Source organism: Bactrocera tryoni, chromosome 2 (assembly GCF_016617805.1).
Source record: "Bactrocera tryoni isolate S06 chromosome 2, CSIRO_BtryS06_freeze2, whole genome shotgun sequence".
In the NCBI taxonomy this organism is placed as follows: Eukaryota; Metazoa; Arthropoda; class Insecta; order Diptera; family Tephritidae; genus Bactrocera; species Bactrocera tryoni.
Window position 1 is genome coordinate 80,368,801 of NC_052500.1, and position 19,711 is coordinate 80,388,511.

Here is a 19,711-nt window from a genome sequence, read left to right on the forward strand (position 1 = left end):
GGGTGGTTTACTAAATAAAAATTGTATTAGGGTTGTCGACTTTTGCACACGTTTTTTTCTTCTAAAGAAGCCAATCAGTTGTCGCTGTACCATATAGCTGTCAAACAAACTGAAGGATCAAAATCGAGTTCTTGTATGGACAATTTTTTTATTTGACAATATATCTTTATGACATTTTGCACGGACTATTGCCCAAGGTAAGGTCACAATCTCCGAATATATAGTGGAGATGGAACCACTGTAGTATAATGCAAACTAAACGATTAAAATATTAAAATCGAGTTCTTGGAGGGAAAACTTTTTTATTCAACGAGATATCTTCACGATACTTGCCATATATTATAGCTTAAGGCAACGCTACAATCTTGGAACAAATTGTTCAGTTCGGACCACTATAGCATAAAAGTGCATAGTCAATTAATGATCAAACTGAACTTGTGAAACATACGTAAACGATCGACAGAAGATAATGTAGTTCCACTAAGGGTCTAACCTTTCCATAAACAGATTAAATATCAACAAAACACACAAATTTAGTGAGCTTACCGACGACTAACATTCAAAAAAAAACAAATTCAGGGTGGTGTTAAGAGCTGATTTTGAGCCTTAAGAGTATTATTTGACTGGACATAAAACAGGAAACCGATATAGCGGCTCTTGAATGTCTATGATAACTGGATATCATTAAAATCTTAAATTTCTTGAAATATTGTTTTCGAGAATTTTATCTCCTTTCCTTAAGTTTATACAAATTTCAAGCAGATCTTTCAAATACTATTTTTCAAAAGACTTCTAGCATTTTGTATGCACATAAAAATGGTATACTTATTTTCCCATACTTTCTATTGTATGCAACTCGCTCAGCTGTTTCGGCACAAACTCTATGCTCTGCTACTTGATTATCTCATCAAAAGTCCTCACGCGACTGTTACGCTATGTACATACCGACCGCCATATGTGATATTGAACAGCGCAACGCTCTCAGCTGATAGCACTTTCGCTTCCTTCGCTAACTGGCTGACTGCCATAAGCTAACAGCTGGCCGATTGCAGCTGTTGCAGTCCGCACGAACCCGTTGGCTGTTACTGCACGCTGTCACACTGTCACGCCGCTCTTCTAACATCCTGTTGCTGTTACTTTGCAGCCTTGCCATACCAAAGTTATCGCACTGTATTGTCCGTATGTGCGCTAGCATCAGCTCCAATATGAACTTCATCCATTTTGTCTGCACGCAACTTCGTCTGCCACCGAACGTCACATGGCGCTGCGATTTCTGCAAAGTATATGAATGTATATCGTCCTGTCGTCTCAGCCTTTGCCGCGTTGCCTCTTTCGTGCGTCAGTTTGTTTGTTCGTTTGCTTATGCGCTTAATTTGCACCGCTGTGTTGTTTGTTTTTGTTTGTTCGCCGGCTGCGACCGAGCTTTCTTCATAACGCACGCGCTGCAACGGCTGTCATTGGTTTTGTAGATAGCAAGGCGTTTGGTCGAATTCGAACAACTTCAGACAGGACAGTGCCAGCGGTCCAGCGACCCAAGCCAGTCAGCCAGCCGAACAAAGGCAGAACGCGGCCTCAGACCGGTAAATAGTAGTTGAATTGTAGTCTGTAATAGTGGCGTATTTTTTGGTACCGTAATATACGCTGAGTGTGAATAGTTCGATTTTTATTGTGTTTTGCTTTTACAAATGATGAATTTAGAATTTTTATCGGCTGTTTGTTTAAATATCGGCATAAAATGTGAAATGGTAGGCGGATAACATATTTTGAGGTGTATAAATTCTTAAGTGTGGAGGTCTAAAATGTGTTTTTGAGCTCGAAGCGAAGTTTTTGTGGATATGAATTTTTCTTCACTTAACAACACTCTTCGTGGGTTTTTGATGAAAATATTGTGCTCAAATCTTCGTAAGATATTATCATCATTTTTAACTAATTGTTTGATCAAATTGATTTCCATTTCTTCGGAGAAACAAGTTTGTCTTGCATATTAAGAAAGTTTTAAATTTCCTTAGAGAAATTCCTACCTTTGAATATTTTAGTCGTACCCAGCTGCTTTGCTTTTATTGAAATACATGTACATGCTTGATTTGCTAACCACTTAAATTAAGTATATTCTTAAGGCAAGAACTGCACATTTTTTAATCAGTTGATGCCTCAGACAAAAATATAATGAAATATCTGCCGGAAATAACAAAATAAAATTTTCGAAAATTTATCATCTCATATTTTGTAGTTTTGTGTTGACTTGATTTAGCGTTACATATCTTAAGGCTTATAGAACATTTACAAATTATAAAGGATCGTGTTTTATGTCTTGAAAGTTTTTATCTAGAAGTAACCAAATAAAACTTTCAGACCAAATATCATGGTGTATTTATAGGATATCGTTACTTATACCTCATGGTTTTTATAAAATAATGAGTTGACTTAGCGTTGCACACATTAAGGCGTATAAGCGATGTATAATTTAGCTAAGGTCCTGATATGATATTCTGCATTATTTGAGGTGAATAAAGTTCTTAAAACGACAAAACAGTATAAAAATTAAATTTTTGGATTTAAAGTGATTTTTGGGAAATTTGGTGTGATTATTTATGTACATTTTTTCTCATAAATATTTTGTTGCCTAATTTTTTTAGAAATAAAATAAATTTTGTTTAAAAAATGTCATATATTTTAAAATTTGTCATACAATTTATTTTAAATAGTTCTGAAGATAAGTGCGTTTTTTGAAATTTCTTAATTTCCAAAATTTTACTTTTAAACTAATTTATTCTATTTTTAAACTTATTTTAATCCAGTATTAAGGTTTTTCTAAATAAGAAAGTTTTTAAAAAATATTTGATTTTCAATAAGACAGCTTGTAAAAATATATTTGAAGCATGATGAGTCTAAAATTTTATTCGACAAATAATAATGGTTACTAACCCTGAGTCTAACTAAAATTTTTGAAGACAAATATTAAAAACTACTAAATGTAGTAAATGTATTAAGTAACTAAACTTTAAATATTTAGTCTAGTAGCTGCAATTTAATGCTGTCATATATTTCTACCCTAAAAAAGGAAAAAGTAAATCAACAAAATTTCTCAAAGGTTTTCGAAAATAAAACCAGCTTTCGACTAAGAATAAAAATATATTTTTTAAAATTGGAAACCGCTTACCAGATTTAAATTTGATGTTCCTGTCTTTATTATGTTCTTATCTGGTATCACAGATTCTCTTATGGGGAAATTTAAAACTCTTAGACGGTCCACAAGCTGGTCTCCAATTTTACGGTGTTATATTCACTTTCAAGTCAGAAACAAGGCGCATTTTCCTTTGTCTTGAAGAATATTTTCATAATTTAATATTATTCAATAATCAGCGATTTTTTGAAAAATTTGTATTCCCTTGATTCCGTGGCTGATTTCCAGGGAAATCTCGGAAAGAAGTTATCTGTTGGCGAGGAAGACTTTTCTGCTTAAAACGATCACAAATCCAAAAATCAAAAAACTTTATTATTACTATAAAGGAATACAAGTAATGATCTAAGAACTAGATAGAATTTAGATTTTTGACACAATGGTAGTTTTTTAAAAATAAGATTTCAAATTGGCTTAAAAAGTGTTTATCAAAATCGTACCCGTTCCTTTGAATATAAGTTGACTCATAAAACAGAGTTCGGAAAACACAGGTTTCGGAGCTTCTATCCCCTAAGTTTCTTCTTACAATATTTGTAATCTCATATCTCCGGAACTATTGAAAATATTAAAATAGTTTTCTTTTTTTAAATAAGATTTCAAAGTAGCTTCAAAAATCGAAGTTATTATCAAAAATCGTATCCTTCCCATCAAATATATCTATGAAGGTCGTGTGAAAACTTCAAGTTGAATCTTAAAATAGGGTTAGGATAAAAAACATTAAAGCTTTGCGAGCCATTTACCCCCTTTCTTAAAAAAAATGATACAATATTGATAACCTCATATCCCCTAGACTATTTGCCGGATCAATTTCGAATTTTTCGAATAATTATTTAAAAATAATTACTATCGATATACACAAGAAAAATCGACTCTTTGAAATGATTAAAATTCCTTAATTATTGATTTTACTAAGAACATTAGTGCTTCTTATAATCTCTCTACAGTTTTATTATACGCATATTTAAATCCGTTTAGAAGTGCGTGTGAAATCAACAACGGGTTTCCTTATGCGGAAACCTCATAACCTCTTTCCACCTATCAAGTCTGTTTATTACATTTATAACAGTTGCTTGTTTGATTTGCCACTTAGTATGGCATGTCGAAGGAAAATCATCTCTTGTAGATATATTTTTTTCATCGCTCAAGAACAAAAAAGATCTGCTTTTATTGTTGTTGTAGCAGTTGGGAAGAACGTTGCTTTACGTTACCTTGTTTAGGCTTTAGCCAGATAATAATCGCGGTACGTTTCGATTACCCGACTGTCGTAGGAACGGTAAAATAATTTATGCAAGTGTTTTATTTCTTTCTAAGTTTACTTTGTTGAATAACGTTAGCCATATAATCCAAAAGACTCTAGCCAAATTAGTCTTTACTACAAATCTCCAAAATTTAGTTATGATGGTTCTTGTGAATTTATTGATCGTGAAAGAATGTTCGAGCATGTCATATACTATATAATTTAAAAGTAAGGTGAATTTGTTTGTATAAATCAAACTCATATCGGTTCTTTATTTACACGTCCAAATCAGTTTCAGCTCCTTCATAGTAATCCCTGTTCGATAAAATTTTTTTTTCAGTTAGTCTTCAGAACCTGCTTCGATTCGGTTTTTATCTTCGCAATCGTATTGAACGGCGAATTCGGTTTTTCAGTGTGCTATATAGCCAGAAGTCGCGTGAAGCCAAATTATGTGAATACGGTGGTTTTGGATCGATATCAGTTGAATTTTTGGCAAATAAGTTGCTAAGAACTAATGCAGTATAATATTGTGCATTTGAGTGATTTGGAAAGCAGTGGAGATTTCTTTCTCTATACCTGAGACACAGAACGTGCTTCAAAATGATTCGAAGCCAAATGATATATTTCTATCAGCAGGGGCTCTACTTGTCAAACGACGATTTTCAAGACCGAAAACTTTGATTTTTTGGACATGACCCTCGTCGGTAAAAACTGATGGTCGTCCACAGCGCGATTAGTCTGTAATGTGTTCTTGGCACCCTTTGAAACAAAAACGTTTTTTGTGACATAATTTAATCACCAAAGGCCTTCCGCAACATTTTCAACATGTCCACAAAATATTTGTTCCGAAAACAAAATTTGAAGAAAGTTCTTTGTGTAGCAAAATCAACTAATTTAAAAATCGTAAAAATCACTATTGGTTGTTTACGAAAATGCGTCTAAATCGAACAGACGCATGGCAAATGTTGTAGAGAGTTCTGCCACCCTAGACGAAAAAAAAAATTACCTGCCTTACTGATGCTCTGGAGTTAATTAATTTCATTTAATTTGTCACAGCAGTAGTGTAAGCTTCAGTATTAACTGTCCATAATTACTATAGTCTCCTCAATGCCAAAATATCCAAGCCCAGCCAATATTGATTTCTGCATTTGAAAATAATTACCTATTATACTACCTACATGGGCGCTGGGAGCAGATTTCAAAGGTTTTAGAACCAGATAAGATTTGAGTTGTCATATGCTTCAGGTATTATTTGTGCTAAGTTTTGTTTCGTTAGCTTTGTTGGTACTTCAACCTATTGCAAATGTATAGAAGCTGACGTGAACCTTTCAAAACAAATTTCAGTTTAAACAGACCACTTAGTTTTTGAGATATGCAATATTTTCTAACTGAATCACTTTTCAGTAATCTTTGCGGTGAAATTCAACGTTTCTGTCTGTATGTTTCACATATTGGCTGTTGCTGATTTTAAATGTTTTCTCCGAGTTTGCTTAGCTTGCTCCAGATTCATCCACTTTATTTCCTCCATTCAACCCACAAAAGTTTAGCGTAAAGTTTTTGAAAAATTTAAATATACAAATCGCAAGTACCGTAACCCAGTTTCAACTAATTGAAAACAATTTTATAAGAGCACACCTTCAGTGTCCTAACACTGTTTATTTACTTGCAGTGTTGTTGTTTTTCCGCAGTCGAACTATTACCAAATTCGTAGCACAACTTTTCACGGCTTCGAAAATTACTGGTAAATTTAAACGTAACTGGTTCGAACACGAATGATTTGTTTATTTATTTTACGCTTAAATTTTTGTAAACTTGCAGACACATTTATTTGATTTTGTTTTTATTTTTGTAATTCAACGTTTTTTTTGTAGTGATTTTCAACGAAAACCGGCTTTTGCCGCAAACACGCTGAAAGAGTTAAGCCACAACTCCATGGGTGCCGCCAGCGCTCCAAGCTCCAGCAGTTGGCTGGTTGTCTGCGCGGCAGCGCGGCTTGGTTGTGCCGCTGGCCAGCATTTTGGCAGTTTTAGCAGTTTTCAAAACAGCCAGCTGCCGCTTTTGCATAATACCTATAAGTACATTTGCGGTTGCTTACCACACATACCAAGGCACACTCTATTAGATCTCGAGATATACTCCGTACATATGCAGGCGCATACCGCCGAGCAGACATGTTTAAGTATTTTTTAATGCGCCTGCCCCGCACCAGCATTACAAGGCATGGCTTACAAGCGCGCAATGAGTTCAGTGTCTGGTTGACGATTAGTTGCCACACCAGCCAACAGCCACCAGAAGCTGCACTTTTTGTTTATTTTTAACCGCTTTAGACACTTTAAAGTGTTTCTGTCTACCCGTCTGGTCATTTCATTTCAAACCGTCGGAGTCGGAGTCGTCGTCGTCGTCGTCGTCATCAACGTCATTATTTAAGTTTAACTCTTAGGCTCAAACGTTGATTGACATCTATGTTTTGACTTCAATTCGCTTTGGTCGTGAAATTCGTTAGCGCTTTAATGCAAGAAGTTAATATATAACTCAAGCGTATAAAGTCACTCTAGCAGATTGAAAAGAGTATAATACAAGTATTGTTAGTGAGGATCGTTCAAGCAGTGAATTTTGTATCGTTGAAGAACGCAGAACAAGCTCAGTAGTAAAAGTCGAAAAAAAATTTTGCATTCTAGGGACAACATAAGAAGAACTTAGGACTTAACAACACAGTAATTAGTACACAGCAACTGCAAGTGGATTATCTTACATTTGCTCTTTTATGGAATCAATATACGTATAATACATGGATATTTTAACCGAACTCTGAAGTGTATAAAATAAAACTCAAAGCTACTGTTCCGTGACTATGCATTATATAAATATTAAAGTCAATTTCACCGAAACCAAAAAAATCTCCGCAAGTAGAGTAACATAGAGTTAAAGACTACGACTATTTAAACAAGTAAGTAAGGACTAAGTTCGGGTTGGATTACTTATTGACCGGCTTGAAGTCTGATAAAATAAATCACTTGATGAAGCATATGTGATTTGGGGTAATTCCAGCATCAATTTCACACATTTTCAGAATTAAGTTGAGTTTTGAGTCCACTTTCCTGGAGAATTATATCTTGTCGCGATGAAGGGGCTCACTCAGTAAGTGTAATGATCCCGAATGCGTCGCCTGCGGTAGTTTAGCTACTAACAGGTCGACCCAATCCGACAAGGTTGAAGGTGCATACCATTGCTAAAACAATTCACATACCAAAATGCTTCTGCGAGAGAGGTCGTAGCACCGGTTTCACATGGTAGTGACGGCTACAACTGGTGTCTGAGGTGGAAGAAAAGATTCGCATTATAAAGAGTATTTTATTGTAGGTTCGTAAGCCAATGTAGCAGCCCCTCCAACGAAATATGATACTCGGGCTAATCATCCATCTTTCTGATAATATCCGATTAATGAAATCATCTTCAATATTTTTGTAAAAAAAAATCAGCTATAGCCACTGATGTTCTGTAGCTGGGTACTAAAGTGGTACTAGGTAGGTAGGTAGGAGTGCAGTCTTGATATATTTTGGGGTCAATTAGAACTACCTGTGCGATTTTGATGCACTAGTCGTAGACCTTTTTATTATTGCTATCACGTTTCATCTTCTCGTTCAAACCATTTTGTGGTTTCGATGAAGCTACTAATGTCGGATATGCTTTTTGTAGATATCCATTAAAGGTTTGATGCTTGATGGATTCCAAGTTTTCTGTGTCGGATCTGCGATAAGACTTGACACTCACAGAGAAAGTGGAAGATTTTTTCCTTATTCCCTACTAGTTCCCAGCCTCGGTAGATGTTATTGTAGGGCATACCCATTTTGGAATCATGTTCTTCAATGGCCAATACCTTGTTATGGAAGCAGTTAGTCTACTATATAGATACTTTTTCTGGACCTATTTAATAAGTCAATAGTTATTTTCTTGTTATATTTCGGCAAAATCTGCTTAGTTATATTGCATTTTGTTATACTTTTCCATCTGTTATTCGCTAATTGTGGAAATTATATATTGAGCTCTCTCCTGATCGATTCTAGCGGGCTTGGTATTAACTCTGCCTCGGATTCGTTTAGAAAAGCTCCTGACTTTGCCAACTCTCCTGCGTTTTCGTTGCCAAAAATGTTCCTGAGGCCAGGAACCCAGATCAGGTCAAGGTGGAGCTTGTCTCTCCTTCTTGCAGTAAGGACTATGCTGGAATTAGTCATGGTCAAAAGTCAAAGTCAGGAGAGTCGCTTGGCTATCCGTGTATATTGTTGCTTTATGTATCCTCCCGTAGTTATTCAAAAGAGTTTCGCTTCTCTTTGCCAAATACTTCCGTTTGGAAGATGCTAGCCGAGTTCGGTAGACGTATAAAAAGAGAAATGTCCAGATCATCGAAACAGACTCCCGTACCCACTTCGCAGTCCATTTTGATATAGACTGGTATAGACTGAGATGGTATCTTCCTCCCCTATTATGCCCCCTCTCCATTCTCGTCTAGAGAATATTTCTATTGAAATCCAGCTTTGAGAGAATGTAGTCTGATTTATTGACGTTTATTTTGAGTTGGCTTAGAATATCACGATATCCATTCTTCTGATTCCAACTACCTAATTCTCTTATTCTTATTGCCATGGCGCTATTTAGTGAGTATAGAAGTCTTTGAGTGACATGATAGTGGTACTAGTTGCGCAAGGCTTTATAGAATTTGATTGGTGCTGCATTTATATTATGTAAAGTGAAAGAGCCAGATCGAATTTACAATTTTTATATGTATATGTATATGAGAATCAAATGTGGTTATTGACCGATTTCGTTCATTTTCACAATGTAACAATAAATGACAAAATAGTATTGTGAGCAAAATTTTGTTAGAATTGGTTTAGTATCTCCTGAGAGATTTAAAAAATTTAAGGTGAACGGTGCAACGAACATAGGTATTTCAATTTGGTACCTGCTCTGACTCTGAGGTATCTACCTCTCCCTCAATCTCTCAAAAGCCCCATCGATCAACAAGCTGTTTACATCAAAGCATAGTTTTTGGACCGCAGAAACGACGGTTCCTTTATAAATACCCTTAAATAGCGGGACCAATAAGTAGACTGAGTGACATGTTCCCAAATTCTGGTTAATTTTTTACACAGATGGCTCGGTATTAATTCACTAGTATAAAATAAGAAAAAAAAAGGTTTTATATACAAAGGCTTCATTGTTTAGTTTGTATGACAGCTATGTAGATGCTATAGTAGTCCAATTCGAACTATATACCATATTCGGAGATTATAACGCTATCTTAGGTATTAATATATGCCGAATTTTAAGAAGATATCTTCTAAAATGAAAAATTTTCTAACAAGATCTTGATTTTTATCGACCAGTTTATATGACAGCTACATTTCATAGTGGTCCGATCTCAATAATTTCTACACAGATTACATTGTTGTCTTCAGCAAATATTCTAGCCAAATTTCATGATGATACCTCATCAAATAAAAGAGTTTTTTATACAAGGACATGATTTTCATCATTCCGTCTGTATGACAGCTATATGTTATAGTAATCCGATTTGAACAATACGTTCGGAGATTGTACCTATGGCTTACAAAATAATTCTGTTATAATTTCGTGAGGATATTTTGTGAAAGAAAAAGTTTTCTGTACGAAGACATCATTCAATTACAGCAGTAGTCCGATAAATGAACGTGAACAGACGGCCGTGAGACTCTGAATATACACTGTTAAGGGTATAAAAATCCTATCGGAAATAGTCACTTTAAGATATACATAATCGCTAAGAGCGCTATCTATTCATTTGTAGAGTTCTCTTGACTTTATGCTTATCTATCACTTGGTCTCTAGACGATTTCTCCTTGATATACACAACAAAATTGAGCTTCACTTGCTTTCTGCTTGATCTACGCCATAAAATAAAGCTTTGTGCTAATTATTTTGAAATTTTAGAAATCGAGAGAATTTTTATAACCAAATGTTTTGCCGATTGATCTTTAAAAAGTTTAAAAAAATGTTGTTTAAGCTTCTCTTTTATTTCACTTCAATCTTGCATTTCTTGCAACTTTTTGGCGAATTTCTCTTAGCCTTTGCATAACAAACTGCTTTAAATACGCTATTTAGTTGCGCCAATAAATGAACCAAGGGCAGCAAAACAGCAGAAAAAAGGAGCAATATGTAAGTGCAACAACAACAGGCAACAAAGAATAGAGCAAAGTCGCCAAACTTCTTTTTTCGTCAAATCGCGATTTTTTGTTATTTTTTTGCTTGCAGATTTCTTTCACCGCTTGCAGCAGTCCAACCGACAAACAGATATATTTATGTATGCATATATAGTTTTGTGTATATCTATATACATAGTTTTTTGTCTGCGGCGAATAAAGTGAAAAATAAAGCAAGAATTATGTTTTGCTTTAAGCTCAAAAACTCAAAAACTTTGCTGCTTTGTTCGATTACAGCAAAGATTTTCTGCTGAGTGTTGCTCAAGCTGGCAGCTTCTATTCCTCGTTTTGCTGCTGTTGTTGTTGCCAAACTTTAGTTGATTTCTTTATGCTGAATTTCAGTATTTTCCGTTGCTTTTTTTATTTATGTACTTATTTAATTTTTTAATTAATTTTTTTCTCGTGCATTGTGGCTAAGTTTAGAAATATATGTATGTATGTCGTGTTGTTGTTGTTATTGCTGCGCCTCCACATTGGCCTCGGCCATTTGGACGGTTCGAACCCTCTGCGACTCGCCATCCATCAAATGGTACGGATACTTTGCTACTAGTAGCCAAGCATATATAAGTATATATATATATATATATATATATAATGTATATATAGTGATAAAGATATGTATAGACCTTAAGTATATGCTCACATGCTTCTAACACAGCTTGGCACGCTAACTTGTTTTTCATTGCGGCAGCAGCTTAAGTTGTTTCAACGTCCAATTCTACACAAACTCACACAAACATATATATTTGTACTTTTGTTCGTGTTGTTGTTGCTGTTATTTCATCTTTCAATTGTTGGCTTTGTTGGCTGCTTTTGCCACTTGTGCCTGTGTACCAAGCTCGGACTTGTTTCGAAGCCAACAACTCTCTTGTTCACTACTCTTGTTCTGTGTCTATTATGCTGCGTCGCTTATACCATTGCTGTTGTTGTTGTTGTTGTGGTTGCTATTATTATTAAAATACAAACGAACGCAGTTAAAGCACTTGAAACTAAAGAGTTATATAATTCATTTTAACAGTAATTGCGCCAGCATTAATACGCGTGGAGCGCGAAAAATAATTTAAAATTCTTGTTGAGAGTTGAAAAAAAAACAACAACAAAAAACATCAAAAATTATACTTAAAAGAATTCATATTAATGATGGTTGAAACCACTTGTGAGACACTTGAAAACTTATGCTGCTGTAAAACTATGCGAACAGGGTGCCACGCCGCGAATTGCTAAATGAATTGCAAATAAATAAAATTTTTCTGAATTTTGTTATTTGGAAAAAATATTCTTAAAACAAGGAAAAAGATTATGTTCGGTTGCACCGTAGCTTCAAGATGCTTCACAGGTGTCTTTCTTTCAGCCTAAAAGTGTACAAAATGATCTTGTTCTCGGTTTTGATCGGCCAGTTTGTATGACAGCTATAGGGTAATGTCATTCGATCTGACCAATTTCTTGGGAGATTGCACCACTACATTAGATAGCAATCTATGCCAAATTTGATGAAGATATCTTGTCAAATGAAAAAGTTTTCTTAACAAGCACTTTACTCCGATCATTCAGTTTGTATGGCAGATACAGGCTATTGTGGTCCCATATCAGCGATTCCAACAAGTGAGCAGATTCTTGGAAAGAAAAGGACGTAGGTAGAACTACAGATCGATCTCTCGAAAACTGAGGGACTAGTTCGCATATATACAGACGGATGGACAAGCAAACGGACAGGCAAGCGGACATAGCTAAATCGAGTCAGTTCCATATGTAGATCATTTATGAAGATATTTTATAGGGACTCTGATATTTCCTTCGTGGTGTTACAAACTTTTTATAAACAAAATTATTCCAAAGTGAATCAAAATATATACTTAGTTCCAACCACGGGACCTAGATAGCTCATTAAATCCATGTTAAAAACTATTTCCTCAATATGTTAAGTTTGGTACGATTACATAATAGAAGAGTTTAGGTTTCATATCAGTACTATTATACCAGATCGTTTCTATTAAAAATGGAAGTATTTTCCAGACTGATTTTGAGCACTGCTTCTTCTACTTGGTTACTCCACCAGAGACATGTTCTATATATTCGTCTTTTTTCATCGACTCTCTCCGCGAAATACTTTCTCCCTATATCGAGAGAGGATTTTACATCCTAATTGCCAAGTGAGACCGTAATAGCAGTGAATCTATCCTTCGCTGGACCTTCAGACTGACATCATCGTTGCTATCAATGTCTTTGCCAGAACATACATTTTTTGTCTTACTTTCATTAACTATCAGACGTATTTTGGTAGATTCCCTCTCGATTGCCGCAAAAGCTTCGGAGTCCTCCGGTTTACTAATGTCCTTAGAGTCCTTAGTGTCTTAGAGCTTCTTTGACTATTTTTCTCTTTGAAGGTGAGTCTTAATTGTCTTATAAATATTCTAAGACTCTTTCAACTACTTTCTGTGAGTGTTTAAAACTTAATCAAACATTCATACTTGAGTTGGCAATACTAAACTTGGTACATGGTGGATCAGATACCTCTGACTATCCTGGTTAGTTACTTTGACAATCGGAATTAGTTACTTTGACAAATTTGTCAGAGTCCCAAGGCGCTTTCGAGAGAGTATTGAGCGTGTTTTTTTTAAGGAAATTTTGGGTTCACAAGGAATTTGTATATAACAGGAAGTCCTTGATTATTATTGGCTAGTTACATGATCCTGCAACCTCGCATATTCTGAATACCCTCAAATCTATCAAAACTGGCTAGAATTAAGTAGGTTAGGTTAGGTTAAACAGGTAGACTAATGAATCAAGCATAGACCACTTTTAGTTCTTAGCGATACCTAATAGGGTGCCACTACGTAATCCACAAGAAAAAGTCATCCTATTCAATTGTCTCATTTCTTTCTCATTGTCCCATACCGTGGAACCCCAAAATGTTTGAAGCGTTGCTTTGCCAATCCGAGACCAATCGAGATGTCTCGATGTCACTTCAAAACCATTCGGAAATGGTATTAGCTTATTTTTGACCAATGTGCTTATCAGTAATGCAATTTAAATTCTCTTTGTGTGATATGTGCAAAATGGTATTTTTCGAAGTTTTTAGACTTTTCAGTAGCCTTTTGTTGAAATCTTGATTCATCTAAAGGCAGAAAGGAACCTAATATGACTACCCTGGTGCAAAATCACTACTTGAAGCTCTCAGAAAACTAAAGAACATTACAAATTAACCGCTCAATAGCTTTATTAAACTTAAAGCTTCAAGAATCGAAACAAAACAAGTCACAATAATATTAATCTTTTTTTCAGTTAACACATATCTTTAATGAGTTAACATATTTTTTTTTTACTATTGAATTTTTCGTGAGCTAACACATGTCTTTACTTGAAACTCTCCGACAACTGAAAAGCTTTTTAAAACTCTAAAAGCTTTATTTTACTTCATCTTTCACATATCGGGGCAAGTATATAGCCAGAAAAATAGTTTTTTTTTTCCAAATTTATTATTGATAGATAATGTTGATATAACATAAAGGTTGTTCTTTATTGGAGGTAGGTGGTAACTCTATTAAATGTATTTTATTTTAAATTTTTAGGTATACTGAAGAGGAAAATGGAAAAGCAATTATTTTCACAAAGTATTTTTAAAATTTGAAGTAATTGCATGTACAAAATTTTTAGTGGATATGGCAACTCTTTTCTCAAAAAGTTTATTCAAAAAAATATATTAGTGATAGTATGAATTTTTAAAAGTGTTTCGGAATTATTGTAGTAAATGGAGTTAGGTGGCAACCCTATTGAATGTATTTTACATAGATAGCTAAACTAAAGTGAAGAATTGCTTTAAAGTAATAGTAAGCTAACGAAGTAAGATTTCGCATTATTATATAGCATGCATTTTATCGCAGCCAGTTGGCAACCTTATGCGAAAATATTGGTGAATATTTTATTATAAACACTAAAAATGCATATTCAGTAGCAGTGAGTTACAAAAATAAATATTTAATGCTCGAAGTCATTATCGTTTTCTACAGCCAAAAAGGTAAAAAACAATTCTGTCAAGTTGCCACTCAACAGCATTTTCATGTGCTAGAAGTTTTATTTTTTAGTTTTCGTTTTATTTTTATTAATTTTTTTTTTCATTTACTCAGTAGTGTAGTTATTTGGTTATTTCTGCAAATTTTTCTTCTCTATTATTTCATCACTTATTTTAGTTATTTTTTCTTTTTGTATTTTTGTTGTATTTTATGACCATGTGCAAGTATTTGCATTGTTGTAGTATTTCCTCTTTTGAGCAAACACTTCCATTTGGCGCATTCATTTGGGGTTTCGCTAATCGCTCTGCACATTTGTCAAACGTCGAACAAAATGTTGAAAATGTTTTTTTCCCTTGCAAATTGTTGGCTGCGCACCGTTTTACCCCCCGCGACAAAGTATTTACCTATAAGTATGCCATAAATGCATGTGTGTACATATTTTATGAGTGTGTGTCTAGCGTTATAAGTATGTGTGTGCGTATATGTGTGCAGCCGTGCTGGCGTTGAAGCTGAAATGACTTGTTGGCCAGTTGGCAATTTGAAAAGGTCAAATATGGTTTAATTGCTTAAATGCAACAATGCATGACCAATTCACAGTGTGAATGCAAAAAAACACATGAAATGAAAAATGTTTAAAAAATTATCGCATGTAATAAAAAAGTATAAAAAAAACGCCAACAGCTAATGACCAAGCGTCTGAAAAGCGTTGAACCACGACTCTAGTGAGCTATTTGCTAACAAATTATGCGTTATTATGAAATGTACTTGTATGTGTGTGTGCCTACTTATTTGCGTTTGTGTGTAACTCCCGTAAACACGGAAATCAAAAAGTTCGCAGCGAACGCTGAAGCTTTGCAACTTATGTTGTGGTCTTAAAAACTCATAAAAAAAAATTAAATGAGTTTATTAAATTTTGCCGTTATTTATTTTCAATATTTTTCATATTTCTCAGCACACGCTTTGTTTATGTTACCACAAGTCGCCGCCTACAACTAGTTAAATAAACAAATGCGCCGAAATTAAATGAGCGAGCGCGTACTTTTCGCCCCGAACGTGCTTTAATATGAAATACTTACGGTGTTTTTTTTGTGTCTTGCTAACTTTTTGCTTGAAATCTGTGCTTGATGGCGGCCAATACCTGCCTTCGCACACCTCAAATAAAGCGTTTATAAACAAGGAATGCGTGTTTAAGGTAAAAACTGAACAGCGACAAAAATTTAAGAAATATTTATTGAATTAATTGTGTATTTTCACTAAATTTCTGTGCGTATGGCGCTCACCTCGAAGGCCTCTTAGTTTTTGCTGATTTCTGTCGCAGCTGTAGCTTTTTTGGTCGCCTACTTGCGGTTATGGGTCATTAGTGCAACGGTTTTTTGGTCGTGTAGTCGCGCTCCATTTATTAAATTTTAAATTTTTCAATTAAAAAGCAATGAATAATTTTGCAAAAAGTGTCAAAATCTGATTCGTACGTAATTAGTGTTTTTCTATTAAAGTAAAAATTGTGTATTAAAAGTTGTAAGCTTTCAACCTTAATTACCTATAATTAAAAAAAAGTAATCAATGCCTTTGAAAAAAATTAAATCTTAAAACTGAAAGTAACAATTTACTGATCTTCGACTTTTTATTTCATAATGATTTTAAATAAAAAGCAAGGGCTTTAAAAGATTATATCCCCTTGCAAAGCAGAAAAACCAAACGATTTTTCATACGAATTTTTTTTGAAGCGGCATTTAGTATAATAAATAATTAAAAATTATGCACTTTCGAGGAATCTAACGTAATTTAATAATCGTTGAATCATTTTGCAAAATTTTTGAATTTATTCGAACTCGTAGTCGATCACCAGGAGTACCTCCGAAGAACGTAGCTCGCGGTGAGAAAGATTTTTCTGCTTAAAATCAACTGAAATCCAAAAATCAGAAAAAAAAATTAATAATAGAAACTCAACGGAAACCAAAAATAAACTGATAAACATTAAAGCAAAAATAATTTACGGGCATACTGAGATAGGGGAAAGGAAGGGGATGTGCATGGTTGAATTTTTAAGGAGTAATTTCACTTTTCGCCAAAACTACGAGTCCTATAGAAAAAAGTTGTATTGCAATGTTGTTGGTTATGAAAAGAACTATAACTTTTATGTATACTTATACACTTTTTTACACATAACCTCGAAAATTCTGTGAAAATTTTAAAGCATTTTTTATTTTTATTGTACAAAGCTGTTTTTTTCTTTTACCAAATTTGGTGCGGACTTACATTCTTATGTACCAAACAATATTCATTCTTTACTCTTATATTGACATAATATCGAAAGAAACCCCCCTAAGAACCAAAAAATATATGTAGATCAAGTTAGGTTAAACTGTAGGCAATAAGCCACGCATAGATCGGTTTTGGTCCTTTGCGATACCAGATGGGGTTCAGTTCCTAGGTTCAAGAGAAGTAGTCATCCTTTAGGATGCCTGCGCTTGACGTGCATTTAAACAGATTATGCGCCCTCACTATCGATACCTCCTCCAGTGTATCATTCCTTAGTGACTCCAGACTTTACAGCGTAGTCTTGCCAATGCGGCAAAAATGCACAAAGGATGCTCCACTATTTCCTGGTGCCCTGCTCTTAACATTTCCTGCAGTCTTCTCGACCTATCAGCGCTATTCTGCGGGCGTGTGCCGACACCAGACAGTGAAGCGTTGGTATTTCGATAATTTTCCTACAGTCACTTCTATCGAGTGCGAATAGGAATTTGTGGACTTCCGATCTACCGTTTTGCACATGACTTTTGCAGTATCGCACCCAGGTAGATCGTTTCATTGTGTTTTGATTTTCTTTACCATTGTGTTTTGATTTTCTTTACCATGCTTCTGTCTAGGTCGTCATATAGACAATGCATGGGTTTCCCAATGTGTTTCTCGTTTTCGGTTGTTGGAGGCACACCATTCTTGGCAATCTCGTCCACTATTTTGTTGTCCTCGATGTCTTTGTGACCTGGCACTCACTAAAAGTAAAGTTGCTTACTTCTGGCAACACTTACCACTGCTGCCCTGCTTTCCAAGACACTTCTGGCCGATAAGCGGTATGAGGTTATTGCTTTGATTGCTGCTTCTACGTAGATGTTGACTCTGGATTTAGTCGAAGTTTCTGCCAATTAAAGCCATTTGGCAAAGATATATTCAACCTCCGATGATTATTTAAATGCAAAATTTCATTGTTCTACCAAATTTATTATAAGTTTCAACTTCTCAAAATATTTATAATAAGTGGTCCTCATATTTTAGTTGCCTTATATTATTTTCATAATAATAAAAAAATCTTCACAGTTCGTTCTCTACTCAACTAACTATTTGCTGCTTTTTGAAAGGTTGCTGGAGCATTTGGGTCATGCCGAATATATCAGCCGGCACGCGTTACCAAAAATATACATAAATATGGTATATTTAACCATTCCAATTGCAATAATGACATATAATTAAATGAAAAAGAAAGTTAACGCCTTCAAGGTGAAAGTAAAACATCCTCAGTCTACTCACCTTCCACATATTTGGCCGAATATTTACATAAATGTATATATAGTATATAAATCAAGCACACACCCTTTTCGTAAGCCAAAAAGACAAAAAGAGAAGAAAATTTATAACAAAGCAACTTGCGTTCATTTGCTTTTCGTTCAATGCGCATGTTTTGTGGGCCTACCTCAACTTTTCGGCTTTCAAAGATCGCCAAATCGACTATTTTCGGTTGAACTCATTTACTTAGCGGTGGAAATAAATATGTACATAAGTATGTAAGATGGTTGAGTAAAAATCTGTAACTAAAGCAATAAATCATATGATGATTTTGGGGATATTTCAGTCAAGCCATTTGTGTTGCTAATCCTCATTTACGTTATGTGTTTATGTATGTATTTGTATACTTGTATTCAATATGTATATATTAACATACATATATTTAATGATTTTATAGTCATTTAGTTAGTATGTTGTATGTTTATTCTCTGTAGTATTAAAGAAATATTGATTGTATTTTAGGAGATATTGAAATCTTTTTTCTAAACTAAACTAAAAAGAAACGAAATGTTTTGTACATACTATTACATATATTAGACTTAGTATTCCGTATTTCGCATTAGTGTCCTATTGGTTCAACTTTTTCGAGGAAAGCCATACTTATCTTTCCAATAAGACACCAATATGGTTTTCAAATAGTCAATCGTAGTTCGTAGTCGTAGCATAGACCACTGCCCTGACATAGACAAAAAAGAAGTTTAAGCAACACAAATCTATTATTCTAGTTCTAAGTTGCCACTCAAAGGCATTTTCATATTCTGAAAGTGTTTTTATGCTCTAATTAACAATTTGACCAAACAATTTCATGATATAATTTGAACATCGAGTCGGTTTTCATATGCTGATTTTTTTTTTTTGACTTAGGTGACCATTTGCCAAAACCATTTGGCATTTCGACGATTGACAACGATCAAAACATTGGAAAAATTTACTCATCCCGCACACTATTCATTGTGACATTAGTTCTATCCATAGTTTTAGAAAACTGTGAACCTTTGGTATGCAAGTCAGCTCCTAGAGCCTCTCGCCTATGTTGTAGTGATATCTTTCAGCCATGTTACCTCTTGCGTTCTCTTATATTGCTCGTTAATGAGTGATATATCGGTACCGAGTTCCTGCAAGAGTTATCGCAGAAGGTAGTTAACAGTTTTGCTTCTGTGCATGTCACATTGCAAAGTCTTCAAGCCTTTGCCCATCCCTGTACGACTCGCACATTTGAGACCCTAGGATGTGATCCGTTTGAATATTCTTTGTTTTTTTTTTTTGCAATCTTTCAGCTGTTGATCGGGTTTCCAAAATTATAAGGGCACATAGCCCTAAGGTCGAGGTACAATACTCGTATATTTACTTTATTCCACATCGTATGCATAGTCCTTCCCTTTTCTGTTAAGCCCTTTGCATTCCCATTGCGAATGGTCGAAGTTTAAACATCTGTAGCATTTTTTAACCTTCTTTAATGAGCCTCATTCTGCATCTCATCCTT

The 19,711-nt window shown here is 34.7% G+C and overlaps 1 protein-coding gene across 3 annotated transcripts in view; it reads left to right on the plus strand.

The window, feature by feature from the left end:
• The window catches only part of LOC120767249, a 301,297-nt gene that overhangs the window by 7,687 nt on the left and 273,899 nt on the right, over nt 1-19,711 (plus strand). Inside the window, exon 1 of one of the 3 annotated variants that reach the window (XM_040093104.1) lies at nt 1,526-1,580. The exons of the other annotated variants lie outside the window; for them this stretch is intronic. The gene's annotated coding sequence lies outside the window, so the exon portion shown is untranslated. Of the gene's footprint in view, nt 1-1,525; nt 1,581-19,711 lie in introns of those variants that run through there. 3 annotated transcript variants of the gene reach the window in all.